Raw genomic sequence first — 10,909 nt, 5'->3', positions numbered from 1 at the left:
AGTTTGCTTGAGTTATTTCTTAGTCTAGCTAAAGGTTTTTCAATTTTGTTTATCTTTTCAAAAAAACCATTTCTTAGCTTCACTGATTTTTTTCCTACTCTCTACTTCATTTATTTTTGTTTTAACCTTTGTTATTTTCTTCCTTATGCTACCTTTGGGCTTAGTTTGTTCTTTTTCTAGTTCACTGAGGTATAAAGTTGAGGTATTTGAGATCTTTCTTCTTTTTTAATGTAAGCATTTATTTCTATAAATTTCCATCTTAGTGCTGTTTTGCTGTATACAATAAGCTTGAGTATGTGGTGTTCCCATTTTTATTTGTGTTTTATTTTTCCTGTTTTCCTTTTATTATTGATTTCTAGTTTTATTCCATTGTGGTCAGAAACAGTATTTGGAATGATTTCAATTTCCTTAAATTAGCTAAGACTTGTTTTATGACCTATTCTAGAGAATGCTCTGTGTGCACTTGAGGATAATGTATATTCTGCTGCTATTGGTAAAAATGTTCTGTATATGGATGTTAGGGCCATTTGGTCTATACTTTGCTCAAGTCTGCTGTTTCCTTATTGATTATCTTTGTGGATGACCTATCCATTACTGAAAGTGGGAAATTGAAATTTCCTAACGTTGTTGTCTAACTATTCCTTCAGATCTGTAAGTATTTGCTTTATGCGTTCAAGTGCTATGATGTTGGGTGCATATATACTTATAATTGTTGTATATTCCTGTAGGATTTATCCTTTTATTATTAAGTAATGACCTTTTTTGTCTCATATGACAATTTTTGTTTTTAAGTCTTTTTCCATCTGATGAAAATACTGCCCCTTTGCTCTCTTTTGGTTGTCATTTGCATGGAATATTTTTTTCATCGATTCACTTCCAGCCTACATATGTCCTTAAATCTCATAAATAGCATAAAGTTGGATTTTGTGTTATATCCATTCAGCCATTCTATGTTTTTTGATTGGTAAGTTTAATCAATTTACATTTAAAGTAATTATTTATAGGTAAAGACTTACTATTGTCATTTTGTTTACTTTTTCTGTTTTGTAGTCCATTATTCCTTTCTTCCTCTCTTGCTGTCTTCATGATACTAACCCTTTATCTGATATGTTATTTGGAAATATCTTCTCCCATTCTGTCGGTTACTTTTTAGTTTTGCTTATTGTTTCCTTCCTACAGAAACTTTTTATCACAAGGAGGTCCTAATAGTTCATTTTTGCTTTTGTTTCTTTTACTTCCAGAGACATGTTGAGTAAGAAGTTGCTGTGGCCGAGGTCAAAGAGGTTGTTGCCTCTATTTTCCTCTAGGATTTTGATAGCTTCCTGTCTTATGTTTGGTCTTTCATCCATTTTGAGATTATTTTTGTGTATGGTATAGAAAGTGGTCCAATTTCATTCTTCTGCATTTTGCTGCCCAGTTTTCCCAACGTGATTTGCTCAAGAGACTGTCTTTTTCCCATTGGGTATTCTTTCCTGCTTTGTCAAAGATTAGTTGGCCATATGTTTGTGAGTCCATTTCTGGGTTCTCTATTCTGTTCCTTATGGCCTGCCAAGTTTCCCTGGATAAGTCTTCTGTCAACCTTATTTTTCTTCCCTTGTAAGTTAGGGATTTCTTTTCCTTTGCTGCTTTTAGGATTTCCCCCCTTTTTTCTGTATTTTGCAAATTTTACTATGATATGTCTTTGGTGTTGGCCTGTTTTTATTGATTTTGATCAGAGTTCCCTATGTCTCCTGAATTCTGATGTCATTCTTTCCCCAGATTAGGAATGTTTTCAGCTATAATTTGCTCATATAAATCTTCTGCCCCCTTTCCCCTCTCTTTTTCTCAGACTCCAATGATAGTAATGTTATTGTGTTTTATGGAGCCCCTGAGTGCTCTATATCTACTTTTGTGATCCAATATTTTTCTTTCCCTCTTCTTTTTTAAAAATATTTTTAACATTTATTTTTATTTTTGAGAGAGAGAGACAGAGTGCAAGTGGGGCAGGGGCAGAGAGAGAGAAAGAGAGAAAGAGAGAGAGACACACAGAATCAAAAGCAGGCTCCACCTTAGCCTGATGCAATGCTCAAAATCATGAACTGCAAGATCATTACCTGGGCTGAAGTCAGATGCCTAACTGACTGAGCCACTGAGTTACCCCTCTTTCCCTCTTCCTTTTAGTGTCATTATCTTCCATGATTTTATCCATTTCACTTATTTGTTCCTCTGTTTCTTCCATCCTTGTGGGCATTACACCCAGTTGGTTTTGCTTCTCAGTTATGGCATTTTTAAATTTTGACTTGACTAGTTTTTAGATCTTTTATCTCTGTTGTAAGGGACTCCCTCATGTTTGCTATGCATTTCTCAAATCCAGCTAGTATCCTTCTGATTGTTGTTGTTGAGTTTTGGATCAAACATATTACTTACATCTGTTTGGATTAGATCCCTGACCCTATCCTTTTCTTGTTCTTTCTTTGGGGAGGAATTCCCCCTTTTTGGTATTTTATCTAGGTCTCTTTCTATGTTAGGAAAGCCTGTTATGTTTCCTGCTCCTGAGAGTAATGGCTCTCTTAAGAAGAGGTCATATACTGCCCAGTGTCTGGCACCTTGCTAAGTGTTTCTGGTGCATGCCATGTGTGCTCTGCTGTTGTTTTTTTGGCTGCTCTTTCCCTCAGGTAAGTTCTCCTTCCCTGCAGTCAGAAATGTTTGATCCTTGTCCAGTGTGTGGTAAGCTTTAACAAGGTGTGTTTTAGTCTGCTTGTTAAAATAAGCCTAATCCTATTTCCCCTGGAGCTGAAGCTTTGCAGGACTATGTGGTCAGTAGACTTGCTGTGTGCAGGGATTTTGTGCTGCTCTTCTGGGGCAGGAGTCTGCAGCTGCTCTGGCTCTCAGGCACATTTACCGTAGGGGGTAAAAAAACCAACACCTTGGGGCGCCTGGGTGGCTTAGTCGGTTAAGCGTCCGACTTTCGCTTAGGTCATGATCTCGCGGTTTGTGGGTTCGAGCCCCGCGTCGGGCTCTGTGCTGACTGCCAGCTCAGAGTCTGGAGCCTGTTTCAGAGTCTGTGACTCCCTCTCTCTCCGACCCTCCCCTGCTCATGCTGTCTCTCTATCCTGGAAATAAATAAAACATTAAAAAAAAAAACAAAAACCAACACCTGTAGAGAGCAGGGAGGAATGTAAGCAGCTCAAGCCTCCACTGTGTGTGCTATGCTGTTCACTGAAGTCTGTCAGTGCTCTTGGCAGGGCATAAAAATGACACCAGCCTGCTCTCTCATCCCCAGAGAGAGTAATTCGTGGCATCCACTGTCCAGGAATCCCTCACGGAAGAGTGAACATTTGCTTCTCTTGTGTCGCAGCCTTCTCTCAGATCCCTGCCTTCACCCTGTCTGTGTCCCAGCTGTCTGCCCACCTGGCAGTGCAGTGCTTAGGTGTTTTATCACAGCCACACAGGCTAGGTTTCAAGACCCCAAATTGTATGGACCTGGCTCACTGCAGACCCACACTGATCCTCTGGGAGAGTCTTGCCATGCTGTGGCCAGCGCTAGTTTGTCCCAGAAGGGCAGTAGCTTGACCTCACAGGGGCTTGGAGTTTATGGTAAAGCCAGCAAAGAGCTGGCATCCAGGTTAGTGGCCCTCAGCAGGTGTCTCTACCCCTATGCTAGTAAATGGGGCAGCATAATGTGCCCTCCAATTCTTTTGTCCCCTAAGAGACAGTGCCGCCTCTCCCAAATGTACTCAAGAAGGGGAACTGTCTCTCCCAGTGAGACCAAGGGGATCCTGAGAACATGCTGTTTGCTCTCAGGCCCCTGCCCTCCTTCTCCACGGAAGCACTGCTACACCAGCCACTCTGCAGACTTCTAAAACTTCAGTCTTCAACTCCCCTGGTTGTAAAACCTCATGATAATTAGTCCCTCTTCTTTTCCCAGGAAATGATTTTGGGGAATAGTTTTTCTTTTGCAATCCTCTGTGCTCTATGTGTGCATGCTCCCTCTTTCTCCTCTTTTCATGATCAGGGCTCCCTCTCCTCCACAGCACTTATGATACTTTTGTCCTCAAAATCACATCTCCATACCTCCTACCTTCCATGATGTGGCCTCTTTTCTCTTGTTAATTGTGCAGTTTGTTCTCTCAGTCCTCAGATTGATTTCTTGGGTGTTCAGAATGAGTTGATATTTATCTAGCTGTGTTTGAGGGATAAAGCAAGTATAGGGTCACCCTACAACTCCACCATCTTAACTCCTCCTTTTTCATTTTTTAAAAAACAGTTTTGCTAGGTATAACATTCTTGGTTGGTAGGTTTTTTTCTTCTTTCAGCATTTTGTATACATCATCTCAATTTTCCTGGTCAGTAAGTTTGTTCTGAGAAATTCACTGATAGTCTTATGGGGTTTCTCCTGTATGTGACAAGTCACTTTTCTTGCTCTAAAAATTCTCTCTTTGATTTTTACTCCTGACAATTTAAGTATAATGTGTCTTGGTGTACATGTCTTTAGAGTCAATCTTTTGGGGGTAATTTGGGCTTCATGAATCTGACAATATATTTCCCTCCACAAATTTGGGAAGGTTTTAGCCATAATTATTACTTTTTAAATATTTATTTAATTTTTGGGAGAGCACAAGTTGGGAAGGGGCAGAGAGAGGGGGACAGAGGGTCTGAAGCAGGCTACACACTGACAGGCTGAAAACAGGGCTGGCTTCCTGAGATAGAAAATTATATTATTCATTTGAAACTTTTCTTATTTGCTAATGTGAGCATTTTAGTGCTATTAATTTCCCTCTTGGCTTTAACTATGTCTTACAAAGTTTGATGTGTTATATTTTCATTCTCATTCAGTTCTATGGTATTAAAATTTTTCTTTTGAGAATTCTTCTGATCTGTGACTTATTTGGAAACATATCATTTGATTTCCAAGTGTTTGGAGACTTGTCTGTTATCTTTTTGTTATTGATTTCTATTTAATTCTATTATGGTTAGAGAATAAACTCTATGATTCAATTTTTTTGTTTGTTGAAGTTTGTATTGTGAACCAAGATACGGTATATCTTAGTGAACGTTCCATGGACTCCTGAATTTAAAAAATGTATATTCTGCTACTGTTGAGTGGAGTGTTCTATTAATGTCAATTAGATCTTATAGACTGATGATGTTGTTAAACTCTTCTATGTCCTTAATGACTTTCTGTCTAGTAATTCTATCTGTTACTGAGAAAGGGATATTGAAGTCTCCAACTATAATTGCAGATTCATCTATTTCTCCTTTAAACTCTATCAGCTTTTATTTCATATATTTTGAGCCTGTGGTTTGGTGCATACACATTTAGAGTTATGTTTTCCTATAAATTGAGATTGATCTTTTTGTCATCACATAATGTCCCTCTCATCTCTAGTAATTTTGTTTGCTCTGAAGTTCATTTTGTCTGTTATTAATATAGTCACTCCTGCTTCTTAAAAATTTAATATTTGAATGATAGAGCTTTTTCCATCCTTAAATTTAAACCTACCTATATCACAGAATTGGATCATTCATGNCATCTCTAGTAATTTTGTTTGCTCTGAAGTTCGTTTTGTCTGTTATTAATATAGTCACTCCTGCTTCTTAAAAATTTAATATTTGAATGATAGAGCTTTTTCCATCCTTAAATTTAAACCTTCCTATATCACAGAATTGGATCATTCATGCACATTTTAAGGTTTGTTGTCNTAGCAGTGCTATTGCTGGGTCATAGGGGAGTTCTATTGTTAGTTTCCTGAGGAACCTCCACACTGTTTCATTCATGCACATTTTAAGGTTTGTTGTTGTCATTGGCAATTGATAAAATTTTAAAAGTCATTTTGTATAATAAAAAGTATATGGTTTCATGACACTGGATTTGACAATTATTTTTGGTTATAACATCAAAAGTATAGGTAACAAAAGAAAAATAGAAACACTCACCTGAATTAAAACCTTTTGTGCATTATAGGACACTATCAACAGAGTAGAAAGCCAACCTACAGAATGGAGGAATATATTTGCAAAGCATATATGTGATAAGGGATTGTATAAAGAACTCCTACAATTCAACAACATAATAACAAATGAACCAATTAAAAAATTGGTAAAGGACTTAAATAGACATTTCTTTAAAAAAGACGTGTAAATGACCAATAAGCACATAAAAAGATGTTCAACATCCCTAGTTATTAGAGAAATGGAAATCAAAATCATAATGAGATACCACTTCTCACCTATTATAAACAAACATGCCTAAACAAACAAATAGAAAATAGCAAATGTTTTTGAGGATTTGGAAAACTTAGAACTTGTGAGTTTCTGGTAGGAATGTAAAATGGTACAGCTTCAATGGAAAATATTTTGGTGTTTCTTCAACATCTTAAAGATAGATTTACCACATGATATAGCAATTCCACTTTCAGGTATATACCCAAAAAAATTGAAAGCAGGGACTCAAACAGATTCCTGTATGCCAATGTTTATGTCAGCATTATTCACAATAGCCAAAAGATGGAAAATCTCAAATGTCCATCAACAGATGGATGAATAAACAAAATGTGGTATATACATAAATGGAATATTTCTAGCCTTAAAGTCTGATACAAAAGGGAAAACATTACATTCCACTTATATGGCATAACTAGAATGGACAAATTTATAGAGACAGAAAGTAGAATAGAGGTTACTATGCAATGGGGAGAGGAAGGAATGGGGAATTGTTATTTAAGGGGTAAAGAGTTTCTGTCTGGCAAAAATAAACTATTGGGAGTATGCCAAAATAAAAAGATTTTGCACAGTGAAGAAATTCATCAATGGAATATGAAAGCAACCTACTGAATGGGAAAAGATATTTGCAAATGATATATCTGATAAAGGGTTAACATCCACCATATATAAAGAACTTGCATAACTCAACACCCCCCGCCCCCCCAAAAAAACAAATAATCTGACTAAGAATGGACAGAAGACCTGAATAGACACTTTCCCAAAGAGGTCATATAGATTGAAAAGATGCTCAGCATCACGAATCATCAGGGGAATGCAAATCCGTACTATAATGAGGTATCACCTTACACCTGCCAGAATGACGAGTATCCAAAAAAAAAAAAAAATAACAAGTGTTGATGAGGATATGGAGAGAAAGGAGTCCTCATGCACTGTTGGTGGGAATGTAATTGGTGCAGCCACTGTGAAAGCAGTATGGAAGTTCCTCAAATAATTAAAATTAGAAATACCATACAACCTAGCCATATATGCCACACATTCTATCCCTCACTTGCCTCTAATAGCCTGTTTTGCACCAGCACACTCTGCTGCTGCCCCACAGAAATGCTTCCATTATCCACAGTCCTTTGCCAAATTAGGTCAGTGTCCAGGGCACTGGCTCTGTAACTCACTTGGGCTTATGCCAAAATTTGGCGCAGATGCCTGAGCCTTAATGCATCAAAGTGCAGACCTTTTAATTGATGATTTAACCATTACTATGGGGCCAAAGGGAAGAACAATGATTATTGAACAGGACTGGGAAAGTCAAAAATAACAAAAGATGGTGTGACCATTGCAAAGTCCATTGACTTAAAAGATAAATATAAAAAATATTGGTGCTAAACTTGTTCAAGATGTTGCCAATAATGCAAATGAAGAGGCTGAGGACGGTACCACCACTACTACTCTGCTAGTCCACGCTTTTGCCAAGGAAGGCTTCGAGAAGATTAGCAAAGGTGCTAATCCTGTGGAAATCAGGAGAAGTGTGATGTTAGCTGTTGATGCTGTAATTGTTGAGCTTAAGAAGCAGTTTAAACCTGTAATAACCTCTGAAGAAATTTCTCAGATTGCTACGATTTCTGCAAATGGAGACAAAGAAATTGACAACATTATTTCTTATGCAATGAAAATGGTTGGAAGGAAAGGCGTCATCACGGTAAAGGATGGAAAAAGACTGAAGGATGAATTAGAAATTATTGAAGCCATGATGTTTGACTTGAGGTTATATTTCTCTATGCTTTATTAATACATCAAAATGTGCGAAATGTGAATTTCAGGATGCTCATGTTCTACTGAGTGAAATGAAAATTTCTCTTGTCCTGTCCAGTGTACCTGCTCTTGAAATTGCCAATGCTCACTGTAAGCCTTCATTCATAACTGCTGAAAATGTTGATGGAGAAGCTCTCTAAGGACACTGGTTTGGATAGGCTAAAAGTTGGTCTTCAGGTTGTAGCAGTCAAAACGCCAGGTTTTTGGCAACAAGAGGAAGAACTGGATTAAAGACATGGCTATTGCTACTGGTGGTCCAACGTTTGGGGAAAGATTGACTATATCTTGAAGATGTTCAGCCTCATGACTTGGGAAAAGTTGGAGAGATCATTGTGACCAGAGATGAGGCTATGATCTTTAAAGGAAAAGTTGACTAGGTTCAAAATGAAAAATATATTCAAGAAATCATCGAAGAGTCAGATATCACAACTAGTGAATATGAAAAAGAGAAGCTGAATGAACATCTGGCAAAATTCTCAAATGGAGTAGCTGAGCTAAAGGTTGGTGGGACAGTGGTGTTGATGTGAATGGAAAGACAGAGTCACAGATGCCCTCAATGCTACCTGAGCTGCCATTGAAGAAGGCATTGCTCTGTGAGGGAGTTGTGCCCTGCTCCAATGCATTCCAATGTTGGACTCAATAACTCCAGCTAACGAAGATTGAAACATTGGTATAGAAATTATTAAATGAACACTCAAAATTCCTGCAATGACCATTGCTAAGAATGCAGGTGTTGAAGGATCACTGATAGTTGAGAAAATTATGCAAACTTCCTTAGAAGTCGGTTATGACTGTATGCTTGAGGACTTTGTGAATATAATGGAAAAAGTAACTAAGATTGATCCAACTAAGATTCTAATAACTGTGTTCTCGGATGCTGCCGGAGTGGCCTCTCTGTTAACTATAAAGATCTGTCATATTCACTGAAATTCCTCAAGAAAGAGAAGGACCCAGAAATGGGTGGAATGGGTGGAAGGTGAGGTGCTATGGGAGGTGGCATGTTGAAATTCCTAGAACAGTGCTTTACCATTATTAATAAGCTGTGAGAGGAAGCTCAAGGCAGTGCTCCTCAGCAATCATTTCAGAGGATCAGATGAAGGAAATGACTGAAGAAAGGGCTGGCTGATGTTTAAGAAAATCACCGTAACCATCAGTTACTGGTTTCAGTTGACAATATATAATGGTTTACTACAGATAATTTATTTTGTACTTTTGAATTAAAAGATATTTGTACATTGCTAGTAAGTGAGTACAAGAGCCATGTACGAATGTACTGTTTTCAATTTAAATCACTGTGGCTTTTTACTATTATTCTGTTAAAATCAAGAATTTATTGCTTGCCATTGCCAGATGAGAAGTTTAGAAGCACCCTTTCTGGGGAGAGTAATAATAATTGTGTACAAAGTAGAGAAATATCCAACTATGATAACTTTTATGTAATAAAAATTTGTTTGAAGTTTAAAAAAAGAAAGAAGTATCATGCAACCCAGTAATTCCACGACTAGGTATTTACCCAAACAAAACAAAAACACTAATTCAAAAAGATATATGCCCCATGTTTATTGCAGCATTATTTACAATAGCCAAGATATGGAAGAAACCTAACTGTTTGTTGATAAATGAATGGATAAAGAAGATATGACATATATATATGTATATATACATGCTATATATATATATCAATATATCAATATATCTATATCTATATATATATCTATATATCTATATATATATCACAATATTCCAGACACAATGGAATATTACTTAACCATAAAGAAGATGTGATCTTGCCATTTGTGACAACACGGATGGACCCAGAAGGCATTATGCTAAGTGAAATAAATCAGACAGAGAAAGACAAATATTGTATGTTTCACTTATATGTAGAATCTAAAAAAGAAAGCAAATGAACAAACAAACAGAAAAAGCAGAAATAGACCCCTAAATACAAAGAACAAACTGATGATTGCCAGAAGGGAGGGGGTGGGGAAGACGGGCAAAATGGATGAAGGGGAGAGGGAGACACAGGCTTCCAGTTACAGAATAAATAAATTATGGGGATGAAAGCTACAGCATATGGAATACAATGATATTGTAATAGCGTTCTATGTTGACAGATGGTAGCTACACTTTGGTGAGCACAGCATAGAATTGTTGAATGACTGTGAATACCTAAAACCAACGTAATATTGTATGTCAATGATGCTTCAATAAACTAAATTTTTAAAAAATATCTAGATACAGTGGTAAAAAAGAAAAAAAAGACTTTCTGTTTGGGCTGATAAAAAAAGTTCTGGGGTGCCCGGGTGGCTCAGTTGGTTAAGCATCCACTATAGCTCAGGCCATGATCTCATGGTTCGTGTATTCAAGCCCTGTGTCGGGCTCTATGCTGACAGCTTGGAGCCTGCTTCGGATTCTGGGTCTCTGTCTCTCTTTGTCCCTACTTCACTCATGCTCTCTCTCTCTCTCTCTCTCTCAAAAATAAATAAACATTTAAAAAACATTCTGCAAATGGCCAGTGGTGACACTTGCACAACATTGTGGATGCACCTAATGCTACTGGTCTGTACAGTTCATAAAACAGTAAATTTTGTGTTATGTATATTTTACTACAGTAAAATTATGCAAAATAGCTTATGTTTGGTTTTTCAGAAATATTTACGCTATATTACAAATGTGTTTTCATATAGCTTGCAATGCCTTACTGTCCGGAGTCTCTCCTCACTCCCATCCCCATTCCAATTTTGTTTTTATTTAGTTTTGGTGACCTCAGTCTGCTGTACTCAGATTTCCTGCTGCACCAATTAGAGGGTATTTTCTTCCACCATATGATGACAGGAATGAAAACAGACAAAGCATATCAATGCTTCTGGCTCAGGAAGTATCTTCTCATCTCCCC

The 10,909-nt window shown here is 37.3% G+C and overlaps 1 pseudogene; it reads left to right on the top strand.

Annotated features, from left to right (window-relative positions):
- The first annotated feature begins 7,305 nt into the window (after positions 1 to 7,305).
- On the top strand, positions 7,306 to 9,056 carry LOC144223666 (60 kDa heat shock protein, mitochondrial pseudogene; annotated as a pseudogene).
- Positions 9,057 to 10,909: the final 1,853 nt, after the last annotated feature.

Source organism: Crocuta crocuta, unplaced genomic scaffold (assembly GCF_008692635.1).
Source record: "Crocuta crocuta isolate KB4526 unplaced genomic scaffold, BGI_CrCroc_1.0 scaffold70, whole genome shotgun sequence".
Classification (NCBI taxonomy): domain Eukaryota; kingdom Metazoa; phylum Chordata; class Mammalia; order Carnivora; family Hyaenidae; genus Crocuta; species Crocuta crocuta.
The sequence above is the reverse complement of the archived record's forward strand: the minus strand, read 5'-3'. Positions and strand labels throughout refer to the sequence as shown.